The following is a 22485-nucleotide window of genomic DNA, read 5'->3' as shown; positions in this document are numbered from 1 at the left end:
ATCCACAGCTTACTCTTGACTGAACCCGTAGGGTCACACAAATAGTACGTAAACGGATCAAGTATTTAATGGCATTAAATACTCCATCTATGGATATTCGGAATCGACGGATATTGGTTTCAGTGGGAGCTGAGATCGTCACAGGCAAGAAAAGAATACTCCGGAAACGATGATATTGCCGGAAACGGAAATATGGATCGTATCGGAAATATAAATATTATCCAAGTCGTAGATGTTGCCGGAAACGGAAACATGGTACGTATCGGAAAATATTATCGGAAATAGAAATATTGCCGGAATCGGAAATATTGCCGGAAACGGAAATATTGTCTGAATCGGAAATATTATCGGAATCGGAAAATAATTCCGGAAACGGAAATATTAAACATTTGTTCGAAACGGAAATTAATTCCGGAATCGGAAATGTTAAATATTGTTCGTATCGGAAATGAATTCCGGAATCGGAAAATTAATCGGAAGCGCGTCGTACGAATTAGCATCGGACGAGCTTGCTAGACGAAGGCCCAGCACGAAGCCAGGCCCACGTCCAGCAAGGGAAACGCGTGCCACAACACGCCAGCCCAAGGCTGCGCCAGGCCCACCGCAAGGCAGGCCCAGCGCGCGCCCAAGGCTGCGGCAGTCGTGGGCTGCGATGCTCGGGCTGTACGCGCGCGCGCATGGCGCCCCTCGTGGGCTGCTGTGCGTGCGTGGGTGTTTGTGTTCACATACGAAACCTAAAACGTACAGGATTCGTTTAATGATTAAATTCCTAATTCTATTTGATAAATTAATTAAATAAGAGTTTTATTATAATTCTAATTTAATTAATTCGTATCCTAATAGGATTCCAATTCTCTTTCCATACCCCTATAAATATGTGGCCTGGGTTCACAATTTATAACGAGTTATTCAAGTATTCAAAGTGAGTTTTTGAGAGAAAAATTCAGTCACACATCTTGCTCAAAAGTGCCGAAAATTTATAGTACCTTAGGGGCGATTCTAGTTGGTCAATCTTAAGGCGGATCCGGACGTGCTGTGGACTATCTACGGAGGGACGACACTTGGAGTCCTAAAGACTTGTTCTTGTTCGGTTCGGGCGCAGCTAGGGAAGGCACGCAACAAAGAGTATGCATCTAAACTATGCTAAATGAATATGTGTAAATAATATGTATTCCTGGCTAAATGGTTTTTCCGCATGATTTATGAATTGTCATATGTATCATAACCACACAAATACAAGATACAAATTCAAAGCAAAATACAAGACTCACCATGCCAGCGCGAGGCCGCTGAGACAAGTGCCACTCCGGCCGAAACACCAGGTCGGAAGGACTCCAACCAATACCACTAAAGGTAGGCGCATCCCGGGGAACCATACACCCGTTGGGCGCGTTTATTGCAGCCGCTTCATCATCCGAAGCGTCCTCCTCAGCGGCTCGAACTACTGACGATTCGGCGAGCTTCCTCCGAGTGTGACGAGGCATACTAAATCAAGTGGAGTACAAGGTATCAAAATTCTAAACTGGGGGCTATCCTATACTAGCCTAAACGAAGTCAAAAAATTCAAGACGAATCCCAATGGACCTCTAGTTCAAGGTACAAGTTCAACACCAGCGCCTAGGCTACCCATGCCAAAGTAGGTATACAAGTTCAACACCAACGCCTAGGCTACCCATGCCAAAGCAGGTATACAAGTTCAAACACCAACGCCTAGGCTATCCATGCCAAAGCACGTATGGAAATTCCACAACAACGCCTAGGCTATCCATGCCGAAGCCGATACAAAAATTTACATTCAAGAAAACTTTCAAAAATTCAAAACTACAAGTTTCAACAGTTCAAGTTCAAGTGGCTACCAAACAGTCTTCTACAAAATTCAAAAAGCTTAAGCATACAAGCATCATATCAAAGTACGAGAAAATCAAAACTACATGCAATCCTAGAGTTATTTCATAAGCAAAAGTATGAAATACTTACATGGATAAGGCAAGAACAAGACCCAGGGAAGACAATTCCACCTTTGAGAGAGAAAGAGAGCAAGGAAGCAAGATGTTGTTCCTCAAAATGGCACGGAAAGGGGCACATATATAGTGCAGCCCCGTGCCACACGCAGCCCCAACGCCCAGCGCTGCCCCCCCTGCATGCGCGAATCTTCAGCGTGCGGTCTCCCGTGCTGATTGCACGTCCTTTGTTGCTACGGTCTTCCGCACCAAGCATCAAACATCGCATCAAGCCATCCATCGAAAATACGGGTATACACCTGTATCTCCAAGTACAAACAGATACATATTTCAAGAATACAAAGTCCAAAAAATACAACGACTCAGGCGTTCAACTCCCAACGGACCCAAGCTCCGGGAAAGTCAGTCGAAATTCCAAATTTTAAGGGCCAGCGAAAAGCTCTTATCCCCAGCAAAGCACATCCCCAACGGATTAACTCCGGGTATTCAAAAATTCAAGATTCAAAATTTTCGATGCCAAGCTCCGTCCTGAACTGAATGCGGAAAAATACAAGTACAAACCGGAGTCATCACCAACCGCATCGAGGTAGACTCTATCCTTTTTTCTAACGCCTGTTTTATGCAGGTACCAGCGTACAAAGAGTGGTCTCGATTGTAGAACATCTTGATCATTCTCCGTCCCTTTCGAAATACTTTGACTTGCGCTTTCCTAATCGAACGCTCAGTCAAAGTGGGGGCTTCTGTAGAAACCTAATTTGTATCTCCCCTTTGGGATGATGACGATACCATTATCCTTATTAGGTGATTGGAATAACGCCAGGCAAAAATCCCAATTGCTAAGAATGCTTCCAAAATTCAAGATCCAAAATCCAACCCCCGAGACCGTTCCCCTTTCGGATTCTCGGTACAAAATACAACTTTCCAAATCCAATTTCAAAATTCAAGTACAATCTCATCTAGTAGACCATCCCATTGGTTTTACTAGGCCTTTTCCACTCAAAATCATATAAGGCAAGTCAAATTTGGGCGCCGACCCACAAAACCGAGCATGCCAGGCCCCGTCCCGTAAAAACGGAATTCAAAACCCGAGAAAGGCTTGTTTTTAGACGCTAAATGATGCCTTAACCTCCAAGCAAATAAAAAACGCCAAACCTAGTACTATTCGTACAACAGGTACAACACTACAAGACGAAACAAGGACGGATTCCCCGTCCTTGGTTTGGCGGCATTCAAGCCACGTCACCAGCGCCCAGCGATGATCCAGCGCCCTGCGCTGACGTGTGCTGGCGCCTTGCACCCATTTCTTCTATAAATACCCCTAATTTTCAGCATAATGAGGAGGAGAACAACAAAACCACATCGTAATTTCGACATTACGCCTCAAAATATAACTCAAAAACTCCTCAAAAACACATACAAAATTCCTAAATTCAAAAGCAATTGGGAGCTCTTGCCTAAACCTAACTAGGTAAATCCGAATCCCATTCTAATCAACTATGTTGCTTTGATTTATAAATGATTAGCAAGTTGGTGTTTTTAATCATAAAAAAACACCACTTGCAACAATCATACATGTTTTCCAAAAATACAAACTTTTTCAAAATACAAAATACAAATTTTCAAGATTCGAGGATGTCCAAGTTGATTACAATTACCTCTTGGACTAGAATCACCTTCAAACATGGGGTAATCAAATATGACACCTTTTAACATTTAAAGGTTTAGTCTTTTGAGATTCAAAACTCCATTTTCAATATGCAAGTTCAAGTTTTCAATTTTCAAAATCCCACCATGTTTAGGGTTGTTCATGGTTATTTCCCTAAACTAGGATTACTTCAAGTTCAAAATTCAATTATTTCAAGTTCAAATTTCAATTATTTCAAGTTCAAAACTTCAACATTCAAGCTTTCAAGTTCAAGTTTAACATGCAAAATCTAGGATATTTGGGTTGAGGAACAACTCCCAAGTTGAGATTTTTGGCTTTGAATTCGTGTCGGGCGCACTTATTTTTAAGGAGCCGCTTGGCGTTCGAATCTCATGTGCCCAAGTACAAATTTCAATTATGCACCTTTTAATATTGCAATTTCAATATCGCACCTTTCAATACCGCAATTTCAATACTGCACTTTCAATACCGCATTTTCAATACCGCAATTTCAATACCGCACTTTCAATTCTGCTTCTTTACTTGCCTAGTCCATTTCTAGGCAATGTGGACCTACTCCCTAGTCCTTTTCTAGGGGGTCTTGTATTTACTAATTCCGCACTTTATTTAGTATTGTGATGTTGCTTTATTTGCTTTATTGCTTTCATCACCAACATGCTAAATACAACAAAATGCAAAGGTTATATCACGCTTAACAAAGATATTTTTGGACAAACCGGCCTTAGGTTCCTTAAATCAATCTTTAAAGAAAAGTGACCACCATACAATTAGAGATTCAATTTGCTCTAAATTCAAACCCACATAGTCTAATCTAGGGTATATTTTCGAAAAAATGTTGTGCCAACGTACTTGAATATTTCTGAAGCTCGCGGAATAAGCATTTTTGTTCCCGTGCCCGGATCTCACCCATCCGTTTCAAGGATTCAAGGCCTTATCCAAAATAGAGTCACTTGCGGTCTTTCCAAACGAGACTTTAAACAATGTTTGGTGGCGACTCCTTCGAGGCACAAAAATTCTACGGTTTTCTAAAGAACCGCCCATCTTGTTGAACGGGAAACAAGTTTTTTGACACAAAAAAAAACCCCCTACATATACTATCTCGTTTTATGCAAGTTTTTTGATCTGTTCGTGCTTATTGTTTCTTTTGAGAACATGTGACTTGGTACCCCTAGGTACAGTTAGGCGACATCGAGGAGCTGGAGGAGACTCGTCGTCAGAGTTGATGTCAGATCCTGTATCGCGATCTTAGGGGTCAAGCATGGTTCCTAGGGGAGCGGGTACTTCGGCAGATGATGAGCTTATTTCCGGTGCCCCTAACATGTGGTTCCTGGGGTTATCAGTCTCCTTAACATGGGAAGATCAGACGAATTGAACTTTTCTTGTAGTTTTCAATAAAGAGGTTTAGGATCGAGCGAGAAGTATTTGTTTCCCAAAGCCTGCTAAAGGACCATTTTCTCGATCTTCATTTCATTATCGAGCTCATTTTGGACCTGAGTAGCTTCTAGATTTTGGTTTCCTATGCGGAGTTGCTCCATAACGATAGCCATTTATTTGAGCTCTGCGTGGAGATCTTCGAGCGACATGTTGTTGGTTGGTGCAGGAGAGAACTTAGGCTGAAATATTAGATACCCTAGAAAAGTAGAATGACGGGTGGAGACAGGAGTTACTATTTCTGCAATCGGACTAGCAATTAGGGTGGAAGACTCAAGACGCGTTAATCTTGGACCTTTAACCCGAAGCCAAGCAGCGGAACTGACCCTATGTATAAGACATCTATTTCAGGATAACGGATTTTACTCTGGACAAAATTTTGGTCTAGACTCGAAATGATTCTTGTAAAAGCGATTTTCGAAAACTTAGCTTAGGTGAACGTCGAAATTATTTCAGCCTGAATGGTGCTATGCCAAACATAAGTGTTATTAGAGGAACAATAACTACTTTACGAATCCATTTTTTTAAGTCACGAATATTTAGAAGTTATTTACAGGAACTGAACCAGGAGGCGCCAACAAATTTCTAGCGGTGGGATGAGTAGCGCCAGAATTTTCTAGCGCATGCTTGTTGTGCGCTGGTAATTTCAAGCGCTTGCAAGTCCTTTTGTGGCTTGTTCGTGCATTTGGCTTTTTCGTCAGTCAAACTTTCTTGTAGCTTTAATTTTACTAATCTAAGCCCTTTGTTTGAGCGTCTGTGCCATCAAATTAGCACTTACAAATCATCACTTGGACAACTATAAATCTAGGTGTCCATGCAAGTGAAGCATTTAAAAAAAAAACAGAAAGTATTATCCAGAATCCAAATATCGAAATGTTCTCTTCATATGGTTTGCATGCAAATATTATCCAGTCTAGTATATCAGGGAGCCGAAACGTCTAATAATATGCATGAGGAAATCTAAAAGAAATCTTGAAACAAAACGATGTTAAAATTATTAAGTGTCATTCATTTCCGTGGATAAAAAGGTATCAAAAAATTATAAGCTTTATGTCGTATTTATTTCTACGTAAAGTTTCTGAAATTTCCGGCACAAACTTAAATACATTCTGCTTGTTCATTTATTGAGTAATTGATTTGAAATACAAGTATATGTTTATTTATCTCCACGTGGAGTCGTCAGTCGACAATAGATTTCATATAATATCATAACTATTTACAAATTATAACTCTCTTGCGAAATTTTTTTACCTACAAATATCAACATTCCGTATGTCAAAAAAAATTAGCTATATTAAAAAATCGGAATTGTTTAATTGTGACTTGCAACAAATTAAAATGAAAGTTTTTATTATGCACACGTTTTAAAATACAACTCAACTATTTCTAGTCCGCAGTCCGCAGATCTAGTAAATGTTAAGTATTGATAACACAATTAGAAGTTACAAAGTTTTCCAATCCAACCACAAACTGTGAAAATAAAAAGTGAAGGAAATCACACAAAGCACACGTCATTAACAAAAAAAAACACATAAAAGAACATCGAATTAAAAGTTACGTAGGCCATATCCATTTTCATGGGTTGATGAGGTGTATGAAAAATGGCAATTGTGTTGACTTCACACTTAAACGCAGTTGTATGTATCACCACCCATCGAAACACATGAAAGACCAGAATCTTCACAACATTCGTAAAGGCCAGGATTACATGGAGCGTCATAGACGTTGCAACACCTTTTTAGTGAGCCATCGGTAAATCCACAAACACATGGTGAAGGACACGCAGGTGGACACACTGCACCTGAACACCCCGCTTCCACTTTCATCGCAAGGATTTGCAGCAACACTAAGAAGAAAATATTAAAAATGAAAGACCAAAGTTTCTATTATTATTATCATACTAGATCAGGTCTGGTTTAATGCAAGGTTACTACTAAAATAAGTTATTTCAATAGTAACCAAGTAAAAGACTTATGATATTAGGAAAATTTGGAATTAAAAAGGATATAAGAAAAAAATATAAATTCAAAGTTGTGTATAAAAACATATTCAAATGAACTAAATTTGCATATTACAGTATGAAGTTAAGGACTATAGTTGTGTACTTGTATACCGGTCTATTAAAGTTAACAAAACCCGAAATGATTGACCCAAGACTGATTTTCGAAAATAGCAGAACATAAATGAGAGTCAAATGCATCATAGTTTGAATTGAGTATAATTTTTTTAAATGGACTTCTAATATTAATTAGTCTATTTACCATGTATTATTATTTTAATTAACATTCGTACTTACCATTTAATATATTAACATTAGAAATGGACTAACATTAGAAGTCTATTCATCAATATTATTTAAATTTATTATCAGATTAAAAAGTTATAATAATACATAAATAAAAGCATACCATAAAGAAAAAAAATATTGATTCAACTTTCCTCCAATAATAATAAACATTATGCTCGTTGACAATAATAATAATAATAATAATATAATTTGGACTAGTTATGTTATGAAATTTATAAATCAATTTATATACATTTATGCTACTGATAATTAATATTTTAAATAATGTTAGATAATTAAAACGCTTGTTGAGGCTTAAATTAAGATAAAATGTTCATATTGACTTAGCTTGGTATTTCATTTTAATTTAATTTTTAGCCTATTTAGCTTGAAAATTATTAGGTATACCCACGTGCACCGTGTACCCAAGGGTATTTTAATGTCCATTTCTGGTCTCTCTCACGTTTTTTCCTCACATGAAGTGGAAAATGTGAGAGGGTGCACGGTGCACCCGAGTACGCCTAATATGTTATACTAGTATTTTATGCACGCGATGCGCGCGTGAATTTTTAGAATGCATGAAATACAACATTAAGAAATTAACATTTATTATCGTAACATAGTATCAAAGCAAGTGAATTTTTAGAATGCATGATATACAACATTAGGTAATTTTTCCTTGCTACAATTCCTGTTTGCGAAATTAAAGCTACATAAATCAAAGCAAGTAACAAAATTGTTAATATCATTCACTATTACTTGAGTAGTGGAGCTTTCACTTCATTTTGCTTGGAAGAGGTTGACCAAAGTGAGGCTGCTTCGTATGCCAGCTTCAGCCTGTTGTGCATCCATTTCACTCTCAAGGTTCCTGCCTGCTGCCATGAGACATATCCCCCACACTATTCCTTAGGATCATGCCCAAACCAACTCTACCGTCATTCCTCACAGCTGCGTCCGTATTGAGTTTATCAATCACTGTTTGAGGCGGTAACCGGGTATGAGTTACTTGGGGGGGAGGCTATTGCGGGTCAGCATCACGTTTTATTGCAGCATCGAATTCGCCCAGGTAGGCCATTGTTCTCGTGCAGAGAATGTGCAAATCAGTCCTCTTCTTCTCAAACACCCATGTGTTACGTTCATTCCAGTTTTGCCAAGTGAACATCATAAATGTTTCCCAGGACCGCTCTTTGCAAAGGCTTCAACCCATTCCATCAAGCCATAGTCACTATCCACCATATCCAAGCTATATTATAGAGATATTAGACCGATTGTTAAAGCCATGATACATATCCTTAAGAGAACCACCATAGACAAAATGAAGCAAAATAGGGAAGCAATAGTTGACAATCAGCAACAAAATCAGAAGTGGTAGTAATAGTTGTTCTTCATTTAAGATTGATGACATTAGTCAAGTTCAGAACCATTTTCATTCTTGAGGAGGATTGTTGTAAACATTCTTGATGTACGCCAAAAATCCTTGCAGAGCCCATAGTATAACCGGGAACGTTGTCTGGAAGAAGACTAAAATGTCAGGACCAAGGAACATCTCAACATAAAAATAACACCTCCATTGACTTAATGAGTGGGGAAATTACCCAGGTTCGTTTTAATCTTGGTCCAACTTTATTAGATTGTGGAATAATAGCATGTTGTGGAATAATCTTCAAAAGCAAATTTGTTCATCATACATATATTAGTCTGCTTTTCTTCCAAAAAGAAAATTTGTTCATCAAAATCAGAACCAATCAAACAAACCCAGATGAAAACTTCTAAAATCCAAATTCAAATCAAAATTACAATCCAAATTACCACTTGAACCTAATAACATCAGAATCAAATCAGTAATGTTAAACTCGGCAAAGTTTGATGATATTAGTACATAAATTTGAGACATAATCACCAGCATCCAAAGACCACAAATTTAAAAAATCAATAGAAAATGAAATCCGATTAAACGGTGGAAGCTGCTAATTTTAAAAAAAAATTGGCGAAATCAAGCATCAAATTTCTCCAAAATTCGATTAACTTAGAATTCCAGATGCAAAACACCAAACTCAAAGAACGACACCCAGATCAAAATTCATAGCGTAATAAATACCTAATCATCAAACTGGTTTGCAGGAACCTTAAATTTGGGATTCTGCTCCACAATTGGTGGTGGTCTTTGATAAACAACTGATGCAACTTGAATCAAGATCCCAGCAGTTAGACCCCATATCCCATACTCTTTGTTAACTGTTTCATAATCAAACTAATGAATCAAGTACTTGAATCACATCCATTCTCTTTCCTCTGCTCTGTGATTTTCATCTTGAGATAAGATTCCAACAGAATATGTCAAAAGAAAGAAAGCACGCAAAAACATGTATCTTGAAGGAAGATCTTAAACCAAAGAGCAAACCTTGATGAACATTTCCAAGGGAGTATCAAATATTGTTTCTACCTCAGCAGCATTTGGATCTCGCTTGAATGCATCGTCAAATCTGAACTCGATTTCGTCGAAAGATTTAAAATTTTGAAATCGAAAAATCTAAGCAGGTAAGCCTGCTGGTTTCTTCATTGTGCCGATTATTCTCCTCACTGTGTCTGCTGCTCGAGGTGAGCCTGCTGGGTATATTGAACCTGACAGTGGTTCTACTTCCCCACTGCAGCTCTTTGAGGCTCCATGCCCATTCTCTGGGACTATCATAGAGGAAAACACTTGCATTAGTGATTTGTTACCAAATTCAACATCAGAAGACTAAAACCCTTTTGAATTTTCAGGTCAATTAAAGCAGCCATTTCAAGAGAAACCCAAATCAATCTGTTTCTAGAAATTTCGTTCACAAACCAATTCAATTAAACTCCATATCACAAACCCAAAATCGAGGACTTTCCACAAACATAATTAACGTGATACTATGGCATCAAAAACCGTAATCAGTCATCAAAATGAAGTAAATAGTGAAGGAAAAACAACTTACGCAAGATTGCATTGAATCAGATCATACAATTTCAATAATAATCATAGTAAAGCCTGATATTTTAATAATTATCAATATTTTAAAAATAATCACACGGAAAATAAATGAAATAAATAAAGATTATCATAAAAGAATTAACCTTTGAAAGAATAATATCAAGCAGCTCCGCCCCAGCTTTCAAATCTTTAATCTCTGAAGTATTACTGCATAATAAAATGATCAATTAAAATCAAATTAATTCCTCAAATTTAAAACTAAAACTAAAAATTAAGGGGAAAATAAAAACAAACATGCCTCAACAACGAAACCATCAGAAAACAGCAGATAGTGGATCAAAATGAAAAAAGAATCTCAATAAACCCTCCTCTGCAATTTTCATGTCTTTACCTTACCCATCTTTTTCACTTTAGATCTTACCAGTTAGGAGCCTAAGATTAAATTAATGAACCGCAATATATTTTTCGATAACCGCAAGAGAAGCCAGGGGTCCTGCCTATAGACTCCTTTTCATTTTCCATTTGTTTCACAGCTTAACGCCAAACAGTGACACATAATGATGCACCATTGGAGACCCAAAACAATTGTGTTCTTCTCAGTAATTGAAATGTAAATTAAATAACGTTTTTAGTAAAATTCCTCCAAATCCTTCAATAAAGGGGAAACTTCTGAGTCCCAACAACCAAAATCACAAACAGTCCTAACAAAATCTCAATAACCATATAATAAAGTTATAAACAACCCATATTACCAGCATACCTTTAATAGACATAAAATTCTCAGAATCATAACAAACTTGGAACCCAACAATAGAAACAACAGAAATTATAACAATATAACCAAATAAACACAGATCAATGCTAAAAATTATACCTTGATTATAAAATTATTGCTGCGAAAGAGCTTAAGTTTTTCCATTGTATCAAATACATAACAACAATTGCAATTACATTGTCAATTTGTCATCACTGACGGGCCACGACGACTTCATCAACGACAAACCGATTATGTGACTTCTAATGGCTTCGGACTGTCAAATTTTCAAAAGAAAAGAAACAAAATTTCAGTTAAAATTCAATTCAAAAATGAAGGAGATAGAATGGGAGACGCAGTAATCATAAATGAAAGATAAATACATAGGGAATAGAGTAAAGTAAGTAAGTGTACAACCGAGCCGCGGATTACCAAAAAATTGAATTTGGGTTTTTGATTGAATAAAAGTTATCTCTAAAACGCTGATAAATCCCCAAATGTGGATTGCCCTGGTACAGTTGCTGATTCATACCAATCGACTTCGACTTTGGTTTAATCGAATTCATACCAATCGAATCTTTCTAAAGCAAATCAGTTAACAATAGATGATAGCCGACAAACCCTAGAAGTAAAATCATTTCGAAAATTTGCTTACCATTGATGAGAAATAAAATCATTTCGAAAAATTCCAGAATTTCAATGAATATATAACATACATTTCATCAGATATTATGAGAAATTAAGCAAAGGAAAATCAAGAGGAAAGAGGAAAACAACCTGATTTTCAATGAGGATCGCGTCATTGTGGACCGATTACCAGCGAAATCAATTTGTCGATTCAAATGCATTTTGAAAACCTGGAATTCAAATGCAACCCCAAATTCATCAACTCCTACATTTGTCGTAATTTTTGTACAAAATAATCTCTAAGTAGAATCGCATTTGCCGAGAAGTAACGAAACACATTTGATTAAAAAAAGAAAAGGAATTGATTGTATGAGAGATGGAAGATGAGGGATTGAGTGAAGGGAGGCGAGAGTGAAGGGAGGTGAGAGTGAAGAAGCTAGGAACTCTAACCCTAGAAACGAAAGTGAGGGACTCAGCAAACAGTGAAGCACCCGTAAACATCAAAACCAAGGGTATTTTCGTCTTTTAGCAAGTGGACACGAAAAGTTAAGTTACTAAAACGCCCTCAGGAGCTGGCTTATATAATAGAGAAGATATTTAGCTAGCTGTAAATACACTTATCGAAATGATTGTATTAATTGGTTTTTGTATGACTACATGGGTGTTAGTTGATTTTTACAAAAGTAATATTTTCTTGGTAATACTTGATCATTTATTTATGTATCAATTTATTGTTTAAGATTAAATTTCCGTAGCTATATTTTGATGTTACTACCCCGTCCCGTCTATTTTTTTCGTATTCCATTTAGGCACCTGTTTTTAGTTTATTGACTCTAGAATTTAATAATTTATTTAAAAATGATGATTATAGAGAAATGATGTACTCCATAATATTTAATACCTCCATATTAACTTCAAAAATTAACTACCTTGTTATGCTAAGATGTCCATGTATAGTATATAATTGTACCTTGCGAATGATACAACCCTAAATTCTAATTTAATATTAGAAACGTATCGAATATAATTATGATTGATATTTATCAAGCAGTAAAAATAAAATTATATTTCCAACATTTTTCAGATTTTCACATATAGTATAATATAATATATTTTTTTTCATATGGAATAAATAAATGGTCGACAAAGTGTTTTTTATTTTATTATGTAATTGATATTATTTGTTGTGGTTGTAATAATTAATGTAACGTACCCTTTTCATCAAAAAAAAACATTGTAACGTACACCATTATCTTCTTTATTTGTTTGGGTGGGGAGGGGGGTTTTGGATGTTTTTTTTTTATCCTAGTTTAATTTCTTATTACTCTGTATATGTTGTGGTTTAATCATTTGTCTGATGCTTTTTATTGTAAAAATAAAAACATTATACTGTTAGTTAACTGTACAATAATAAATTATGAATTTCTTAACCTTTAAATTTTTCCCGTTTATTTTAGCAGTTTGAATAATAGTTTGACGATAGTCAATCATTATATTTTTGTTATTTAAATTTCCTTTTTGAAAATATTTTTTTTATTTAGCAATAGTGACTTAAATAGTGCACCTAGTAAATTATAGAGTGAGAATTATTTCCTTAAATAATTGATGCATGAGACTTTTCCGAATTCAATTAATTTTATTGATTTTTTAATTTCCTAAACTTTCTTGAATAAGAAGCATGAGAGTTGAAGATTAGGGTTTTGGAGCCCTCACCTTTCTCACCATTCTGCTTTAATAATATAGATTAGACATTTCAGATGTGCATAAATTGAATAGACTATTTGTTATATTTTGACGAAAAAATAGTAATTTTAGCCTACATTTATTTATGTTTAAATACTGTAGTACAAAAAAAAAAAAGGAATTCAGAGCATAAACCAACTACAAAGAGAAATGCAAAGTAAAGACAATACAGTAATAATTTTAGCCTGCCTTGTAATATGTGTTTAGAGTATGAAAACTTAACTGTAAATTCTCACTATTATATATATCAAAACATTATCATAGAATATCTTGTTAGATTGGTTTTGATATGTAATCAGAATATCAACATTTTATAATATTTTTAATGTCACATACCGGGTTAGATATAATAAGTGGTTAAATATTACATTAGAAGTTTAGAACCCGTGTAAATTTAACTTTTTTTTTTGACATAGGCTCGTGTAATAATTTTAAGAAACAAAGGTATGTTTAAACAATAAAAAGTTGTGAGACAATATTTTATACCTGCTACAAGAAGGAACGAACATGCTAACTTGATTTTCTGATAGTTTTTTTGGTTAGGAAAACTTCTCAAATTTCTATTTCCACTTAATTTGTAAACGTGATGTATACAATGTTTTTTGCTTAAGAATTCTCTTAGTTGTTGATCCCCATTTATAGTAGTTTTATGAACCTAACTAATATTATTGTAATTTCTTTTATTTTCGACATATTTTTATTCTAATTGTGTTTTTATAATACCATATCGACATAATGTTTACATTGTTCATCATGTCTAAAACCGTTATTATTCGGTGACCTTGAGATTAAAGCTATTTTATATGTTTTAATTTGTTCCGATCCGTTTGACTTAAGTTAATAATATTGTTTTGGTATACTAAGTACATACTTTCTTATTTATATTAAATGATCTAGAATGTCGATAGAATTATAACATAACAATGAGATTATAGTAGTTTGACTTTTACAGTTTCATGAATGAATTAAATTGTGTGTAATATAATAGAGGGCAATTTTTGTATAGGACTGCCTTATCGAAATGTTAAAAAAGATAGTTTTGATGGCAACTTTACTGGTGTGCGCGCGGAATCTTGGCGACGTCATTTTAAAAAAAAAATCAAAATTTTCTTTTTGAATTTTTTTGTACTAACTCGTGTATACTAGCCAGTCAGATTTTGCTTGTTATTCCCATGCAGTGCGAGCTGTAATTTTCTCGTGCTCAGTACAGACGCGCTGGAAAATTGTAGCACTGCCATGGTGTGCGCTTCTATTTTCTGGCACATATTCCAGGGATGTTGAATATTTAATTCCGTTTTTACGATTCGTAGCTTTTATTCGTTTTTCGACGTTTTTAAGCGTTTTTTTTATTGACTTTAGTAATGTTGTTGACTCTAAACTATGTGTTTAGGTAGTTAGTTTCATATAGCTAATAAAATTTCTACACGAAACTAACAATAAACATGGATTCCGATACGGATGCGCATTTAGTTTTATGCCGAGTCTCTAAAGTGCGATAGACAGGGTGTCAAAAGTGTAAAAATCTATCGTCAATTCCTCAACATGCATTGATCAAAGTAGTCGGGTTCAGGAACGAATTTTATTAAGGCCTATCAAGTACACACTGGAGTGGATATACCGAGAGTGGACCTAGGAGATAAGTGATTTTATTTGGATGGATGTGCTACATCGCGAACGTGCCGAGTTAACAACATCCGGAGCGCGTGCACCCCCCCCCCCCCCCGGGGGGATGATAGGTGTCCTTATTCCCAACTTCTGAGATGTAACATGCCAAGGAAGCCAAGATTGGTATAGGTTCTGTCGCAAATAGTTCGTCACATTCAATACTTCAGGTCGTCCCAACTTAATACGGAAATAATTGCGGCATAGTTTTCGATTTCTGCTATAATGCTTCCTCACCGAACACTACATGCACAAATTATTCCAGAATTAACCCCAGTGGAGTCGCCTCTATGAAAGGGTCGAAAAATCCGACGAGCGTACTTTTAGGGAACTTTTCCTAAGAAAATGGCTCGAACGACATTCCCCTCGGGATGTGGCAATCATATTAAGTAAACAGAACTAACTGTAGGCGTTAGGCTCTTTTACTAGTCTTTAGGAATCGCCATTCAGTTTCACAACTACAATGAAGAAAACTAACAAAACCCGGTTATCGTGATATGCCCGAAAGGCGAACATATTTGATCACAACGGTCATAGGTTCCCTTGTGATCCTTGTAGTGGATATCCCTCAATGTACATCCAGTGGAGTACATAATGAGAGTTCAGGGGACGTTTGCTAATACGGCGAGTGCCTAGCAAATCTAGCATTAGCCCATGCGGCGATCCTTACTAGTTCAATGTAACGACGAAAGGGACACACGTTAGACTATATTACTAATATGAGTTTCTTTTAATACACAAATAATTAACTAACAATCGTCAAAATAGTGATTTAAGTGAATTAAAGGTGCTTAACACTACCGGTTTGTCCAAGAATTATCTTATTAGGGGTGATTAATACAACAAGTTATGTGAACAGATTTATAGTGGTGCTATACTGCAGTTCTCAGGAACACTAATCACTTGTCTCTACTAGCCTTCCTTTTCTACTTCGAACTTTCTGGTAAGTGCCTGGCTTTTTTGTGAGATTCTTCCAGAGTTTTCTTTGAATTCCTTAGTTTTGGCTTGGGATTCGGTCATAACTTCGGTAGTATATTATAGGCTTGGCTGAGCGATTATGAGGACAGAGTATGCTTATCAGTGTGCTAATACGGCAGACAGTTGAGAATATGGGGCAGAGTGAAGCTTTGGTCAACACTCAAGCTTTAGGGTATTTGGTGGTAATTGGTGATCGTTTTAGGATTTTAGAGGGTCGTGTTTATAGTGTGACAAGTCAAAATAAGATAAACATTTGAAGAGGTCAAATTTTTATGAAAATCAAATGGCAGCGCCAGAAAAAAAAAGTGGCATTGATCTGACCATGTGAGAGCTAAAATATTTTAGGGCATAACTTTGGAGTGCCAGATTTGTTAGTGCTCATTCACTGAAAGCTCATTCAAAAACATATTTGTGCCGTATTTTATTGATTTAGCATGTTAGGTGATGAAAGCCATAAACAAGTAAAGCGTCATCACAATAGAAAATAAATTGCAGAATTAGTAAAGATTATACATCACCACCTAGAAAAAGGACTAGGTGTAAACTACATTGCCTAGAACGACTAGGGAAATAAAGTTGCATAAATAGTAAGTGCGGAATTGAAAGGTGCAATATTTAAAGGCGCGGAATTGAAATAAGAATTGAATAAGCAATAAAGCATAGAACTTGAATAATAGAAATTGCATAACTTGAGTATTGAAAATTCGATTGAGGAACACTTGCTCAAAAGCTAGTGATTTGGCTCCTCACGAATCCAATGATATAATTAATCTCACTTTAAAATGAGTTGCTTGTTAAAGAGTATCAACGATTGTATATTGAATATTGAAATAGAACTTGAATATTGAACTTGAACTTGAATATAGAACTTGAATGTAGAAATTATGAGGTTTTTAATCTCAAAGGCCAAGACTTTAGGTAAAGGCTCCACCTTTGGAAAGCTCCATACTTGTATTTGATTCTAGTTTTAAGGGAAATGATTCCCACTAAAACATCATTGAATATTTGAACTTTGAAAATTGTATTTGTACATGAAATTGAATGATTCATGTGTTCTAACTTAAAGAATGGGTTGACCTTCTTTAACTATCAGGGAACTTGTATAAAGGTTGAAGCTTTTTGAAAACTTGAGTCATGGTTGTTAGAAGGAGTATTTTCATTCATGAAAACCTCACTTTATTAACCAAGTTTTATAGAAATGAAGCATAAAGATTGAATTTTGAACTTGAAATAGGGGTTGGAATATCATTTGAGGGGGGTTTCAAGTATGAAATCCCCTCAAAGATTACCCCTTTAGTACATAACCTAGTTCAAATGAATATGAACATCATATGAACATCCTTGGTTTTAGAGATTAGCAAAATAGTAGATTAGAAGGGACTCGAATTACCTAAGTAGGCATGATTGATTTCTCCAAGGTGATTTCCCAATTGCAAAATAGTAAGAAAGTTTGTGTTTTTAAAATTTTGAGGATTTTGAGAGGATTTGTTAATTGTATAGTGATTTCGGCGTTACGGCCTTATATTTAGTTTTTGGTTTTCAGCCCACCCCCCGCAATGCTTTGAAAAATATATATGGGTTGATAAAGAAATGCGGTTTAAAAACCAACAAAAGGCTGGTGCTAAGCTGGCATCTGACGCCAGCAGACAATGTAATACCTCGTATTTTTCGGAATTTATAAATATATTTAGTGTATTTATAAAGTACTTTTATGAAACTTACAAATTAAAATTGCATTTAATATTGATTTAAATGTATTTTTGTTTACATAAAATAATTATTATTTTTATTAAACCCGGAATATTTTAAATGAATTTATTAATTTAAGCCGGAATTTTATTAATTGGGCCGTGTTTAAATAGTATAAAATTAATTTCAAGCCTGATTCAATCAGTTGGTGAACCCAACAGAGATTTTAATCATAAAATTCTAAACCAAACCCAATTGTGCAAGCCCATTGTCAAACCCTTAAAGCTAAGCACATTAGAGATTAGGAACCTATAAATTCAACCCCTCGCAATAATGATCCCCACATATTTTCAGAAATTTCTCTCTCCTCCTCTTGCTCTCTTTCTCTCGTGCCTCTATTGTACCCGTCCCACTAGACCCGCACACGCACGCAACCGAGCACATCGCTTGCTGCTGCCCTATGCCTCGTGCCCGATCACACTCGCCCTCGCCTCGCCCCTTGCGTGATGCTCGTGCCTCTCGCGCAGCACATCGCTCACCCTTCTCCTTTTTGTACACGTTGCTGCTGCCTCTCGTGCACAGCCCACACACCACACTCTCTCGCTTCGCCTCTCGCTGGCCCTCAGCACAGCAACACACCGCGTGCTGTTGCGTGTTGTCGCCGTTGCTCGTGTTGTTGCTCACCCAGCCGCACTCACTCACTCGCACTTCCTCTCTTTGTCGCTCGTGCCCACATGAGCACTGATGCTGCCCTTGCTCGACGCTGTACCCCACACGCAACACACACATATCAAGTGTGTGTTGTGTGTATTGTTCTTGTTTTGTTAATTCTTTTTGCTCCGAATCATATTCAATTCGTGATTGTACCGTGCTATAGGCCGGTTTGGTATAATATTCTTCCTTGCCTATTCTATTTCAATTCCGTATTTTGAAACTATATTATTATTATTGATTTTGGATTATTAAACTGTTCGGAATGGTTGTGAACACCGTATTGTAATGCTTTATGTGTCTGGATTCATAAGGAATGTTTTAAATCAAAGAACAACAATTTTCAGACTGAATAAAGTAATAAAGTGTTGATTTTTAATGTTTTAAAGTGATTTTTATGATTAATTAGGGTTAGGGTTTTAATTTCAATTTCATGGTTAATTGATTTACATAATTGAATGTTAATTTTAATTATGGAAATCAAATATAATTTTTAGATTTAATTCAAAGTTTAAAAGTGTAATTTTTAATGATTTTAAAGGCTAAATATTAGTATTTTCGTACTAGAACTTTGATTTTTCAAGTGAGACTATTATTATAATTATAGGCAACCTATTTTTCTAATTAAATCAAAGGTTTTAGAATTTATAAAAGTTTCTTGAAATTTAGTAAGCATGGATAATGACTAAGTTTTATTATTTTAATTATAGGAGGTGATTTCTAGCCTTGAGCCGTGATTCGCAAAGTGGCCCCTGTACTTAGATATTCGAGATACGTACATGCCTAGGGTGACCACCGTTTACATGAGGACTATGGGATACTTTATTATTGTGAATCGTGTGACTTGAATTTTAATCGGATTCATGTTTGATTATTATTGGATTCATGTTTAAGGTGGTAAATAAGAATGTTATTGGATATTGTTGAATTATGAATCCTATGTGAAAAATCATGTTATAAGTATGAATAATCGTTGGATTATGTCAAACATGTTGTTCAAGTTTATATGCATGTGTGGGTGTTTCACATGGAAGGATTATGTTTATGTTATCGTACTTAATGTCTAGCATACTTTGAGCCAAGTATTCATGCGATGTGCACTATTTTATATTGCCCCATCTGTAGGGTATGTTTGGGAAGTTTATGTGAATTGAAATAAGGACTATTCGTGCCTTATGCACACCCCGCTTGTTAACTGAAAATGTCGGGTTATCTCAATAGTATATTGAGAAGGAACAATAGGAGTAATATCACTTGAGTCCTGTGTTTGATCACAAGTCTTAAAGGATTAAAATGAAGTGTCATTGTTTGGTTGCTTGTATTTAATTTATGTCTTGTTGTTGTGTCTTGAGTTCACCTTGTACATAAAATATTAATTAACGTAAAGTGTAACCAGAACGAGCTTCAAAACTCTTGAAACGTATATACCTTGAGTATGCACAATGGGGGGAGTCTTGGCGGAAAACATGTAAGCTTTGAATGATACAAGACGTTGTTTCATTCTTTCGTTTAAGAGCGGGAATTCTGTTGGTATGGCGTGATAGTCGGTATGGCCCGACATTTATTTATTATTTTGGTGGTTGGTGGGCTCCCAACACCTTTCCTTTTATATATGGATACTTTGTTTTACCCGTGCGAAGCTAATTCTCAATTCATCTGTGAGTCAAGAGTCGTGTCAAGTGTCAAGTCTTGTCTCCATGTTTCCTTGTTTAATAAATGGCTTTTGCATGTGGATTATTATATTGTTGAGTAAAGCATGTTAGACTATGATTTCATTCTAGCTTGTTCGTACTCAGCTTTCGTTGACTTCTTGCTTCATGCTTCCTTTGGTCATGGCTTTGCCTTAATGACCCTGTGATAATCCATCATTGCATTTGCATTATTGGAGAGTATATTTTTAATAACAAGTTTGTAGAGATAACTTGCGGGAGAAGTTATCGAACATGGGATTGAGTTGAGAGATGTTTTCTCTTCCGCATTATTAAACTCTATTATTTTTATATTCACGACTACATAAACTATTTAATTATTAGTTAATGGATTTTTAAATGTTTTGGTTTGGGCCGTAATGGTTCCGAATTGTATGGAGGCCATTAACTATTTATATGTTTGAAAGTTAGTTATATTCCGCTGCATAATTCTGGGAAATAGTCTTAATCGTTATCACGGTGGTGGTAATATCTTGGTAATTCCTTTATTTTAAGTTGAAAAATGGTTTTATAAAAGCAAGGAATTATCAGGGTGTTACAGACGCTGCCAAAAAAAAGGACGATGACGTCGTCCTTTTGAGGGGCGTCTTGGTGGGTACGTTGTACCTTTTCTATTGTAGTGGGGGAGGTTTTCATGGGGAGGTTTCTTAATGAGGTTAAATTTCTTGTTTTTAGACGCAAACCTCTTGCTGATTTGTACAGTTGGAATCCTGTTTTATGGGTCGGTGCCCGGGATGCTCGGTTTTATAGGTCGACGTCCGAATTTGGATTGCTTAGTGCCATTTTGACTGGCAATATGGCTCGGAGACCAATGGATAGGTCCGTTTTGAGATTTTGTACTTGGAATTTTGAATTTGTATTTAGGAATTGAATTTGGTACCAAGTTCCGGAATGGGAATAGACTTGGGTAGTGGATTTTTGGTTTTTGGACTTAGAGTATTTAGCAATTGGGACTTCCACTCGGAGTTGTACCAATCTTGGCGCTAATCTAATGATTTCCTCATCGGCCCTAAAGGGGAGACATAGATTTGGTGTCTACAAAAGCCCCCACTATGACTGAGCGTTCGGTGAGGAAAGCGAAAGTCAAAGTATTCGAATTGGGACAGAGCACCTATTCTCCCTGTTTCCCTGAAGTCAGTTGTTAGGAAGTGGCTTCGCTCGCTTGCCCCGACTGAAAAGATATTGCTGAAAGAATATTCTTTAGATGCTTTTTAGGAGTACATCAAATAAAAATTTACTTAAGTTTTATTCATGCTGCCCTGAATTTTTGGGATCCGACCATCACGTGTTTGTTTTTTCGTAATAGCGAGATTGTTCTATTACCTGAAGAATTTGCTGCAATTTTAGGTTACCCTGTTAATGCACATTCCAACACCCCTAGTATATTGTTGATGAGGGAAGGAAGATTATAGGAAAATTCCTAGGCTTGGATGATAATGCGGTAAATGAGATATAAATTGGAGATACTTTCGATCTGTATATGCTCATTAAACATTTTATGATCTCTACTGTCAGTATAACAAAACAAAAGTGTAGCGTTAGGGCTTTTTGCTTCTATTTGTTGAACTGTTATTTATTCTTTAACAATGACAATATGTTTGGAGATATGAAACTGATGCCGATTGTCAGGTTGATGAAAGTCGGTACTTGAAGGAAATATGTCCTTCACCCAAGGTGCATTAAGTCTAATACCAAGGTTTAGATTAATTGCATACAACTATTTCAGTATGATCAAGTGATCGGAACAGCTAGCTAGAGCAATGCTTCCGATCAGTGAGTTCTAATGGATAATAAGCTCACAACTTACTCTTGACTGGACCTATAAGGTCACACCAATGGCATGTAATAGATCACCGGATTAAATGAATCGGAAATTCATTTAATAGCTTTTCGGGAATTAGTTTGGAAAACGTATTATACGATACGACCTTGCGTCGGAATCGTGTATCGTATCGAGAATATTCGTAAGCTGGGCAAAACGAATAATCGTATCGTACGACGGTGATTCGTCGTATACGATACGATAAATAATAGCCGTAAGGCGTTAGTCGCGAATACGAGCCACATCGGAGCTGCCGGCCCGTCCAGCCAAGCGCGCAAGGCCCAACGAGCCTGCGAGATCGCGAGCAAGAAAGCAAGACAGCCCGGGGCGTGGCAACACCGCACAACATTGCAGCAGCGAGCACGCAAGGCCCACGACCCAGCTGCTCGGCTGCGCGCACTGTGGGCTTCAGCCTGCAGCGTGTGGCTGGGCGCGGGTGTGTGGCCGCTTGCAAGTGTGGCCGGTCAAGGCCCTTAGTCTTGGCCG

At 36.4% G+C, this 22485-nt stretch overlaps 1 long non-coding RNA gene across 4 annotated transcripts; it reads right to left on the bottom strand.

Annotated features, from left to right (window-relative positions):
• Positions 1–7930: 7930 nt before the first annotated feature.
• On the bottom strand, positions 7931–14030 carry LOC130462714 (uncharacterized). Of its 4 annotated transcripts, none has more exons than XR_008923415.1 (7): positions 13915–14030; positions 11836–11915; positions 11179–11335; positions 10448–10511; positions 9444–10027; positions 8941–9006; positions 7931–8855 (listed from the first exon to the last, which is right to left on the bottom strand). It is a non-coding gene; the product is annotated as an uncharacterized lncRNA (long non-coding RNA). The 4 variants fall into 4 exon arrangements; XR_008923413.1 differs by lacking the exon at positions 8941–9006 and having other exon boundaries at positions 7934–8855; positions 9444–9655; positions 9747–10027; XR_008923414.1 differs by having other exon boundaries at positions 7931–9006.
• Positions 14031–22485: the final 8455 nt, after the last annotated feature.

The sequence above is a fragment of the Spinacia oleracea genome, chromosome 6, assembly GCF_020520425.1.
Source record: "Spinacia oleracea cultivar Varoflay chromosome 6, BTI_SOV_V1, whole genome shotgun sequence".
NCBI classification, from domain to species: Eukaryota; Viridiplantae; Streptophyta; class Magnoliopsida; order Caryophyllales; family Amaranthaceae; genus Spinacia; species Spinacia oleracea.
The sequence above is the reverse complement of the archived record's forward strand: the minus strand, read 5'-3'. Positions and strand labels throughout refer to the sequence as shown.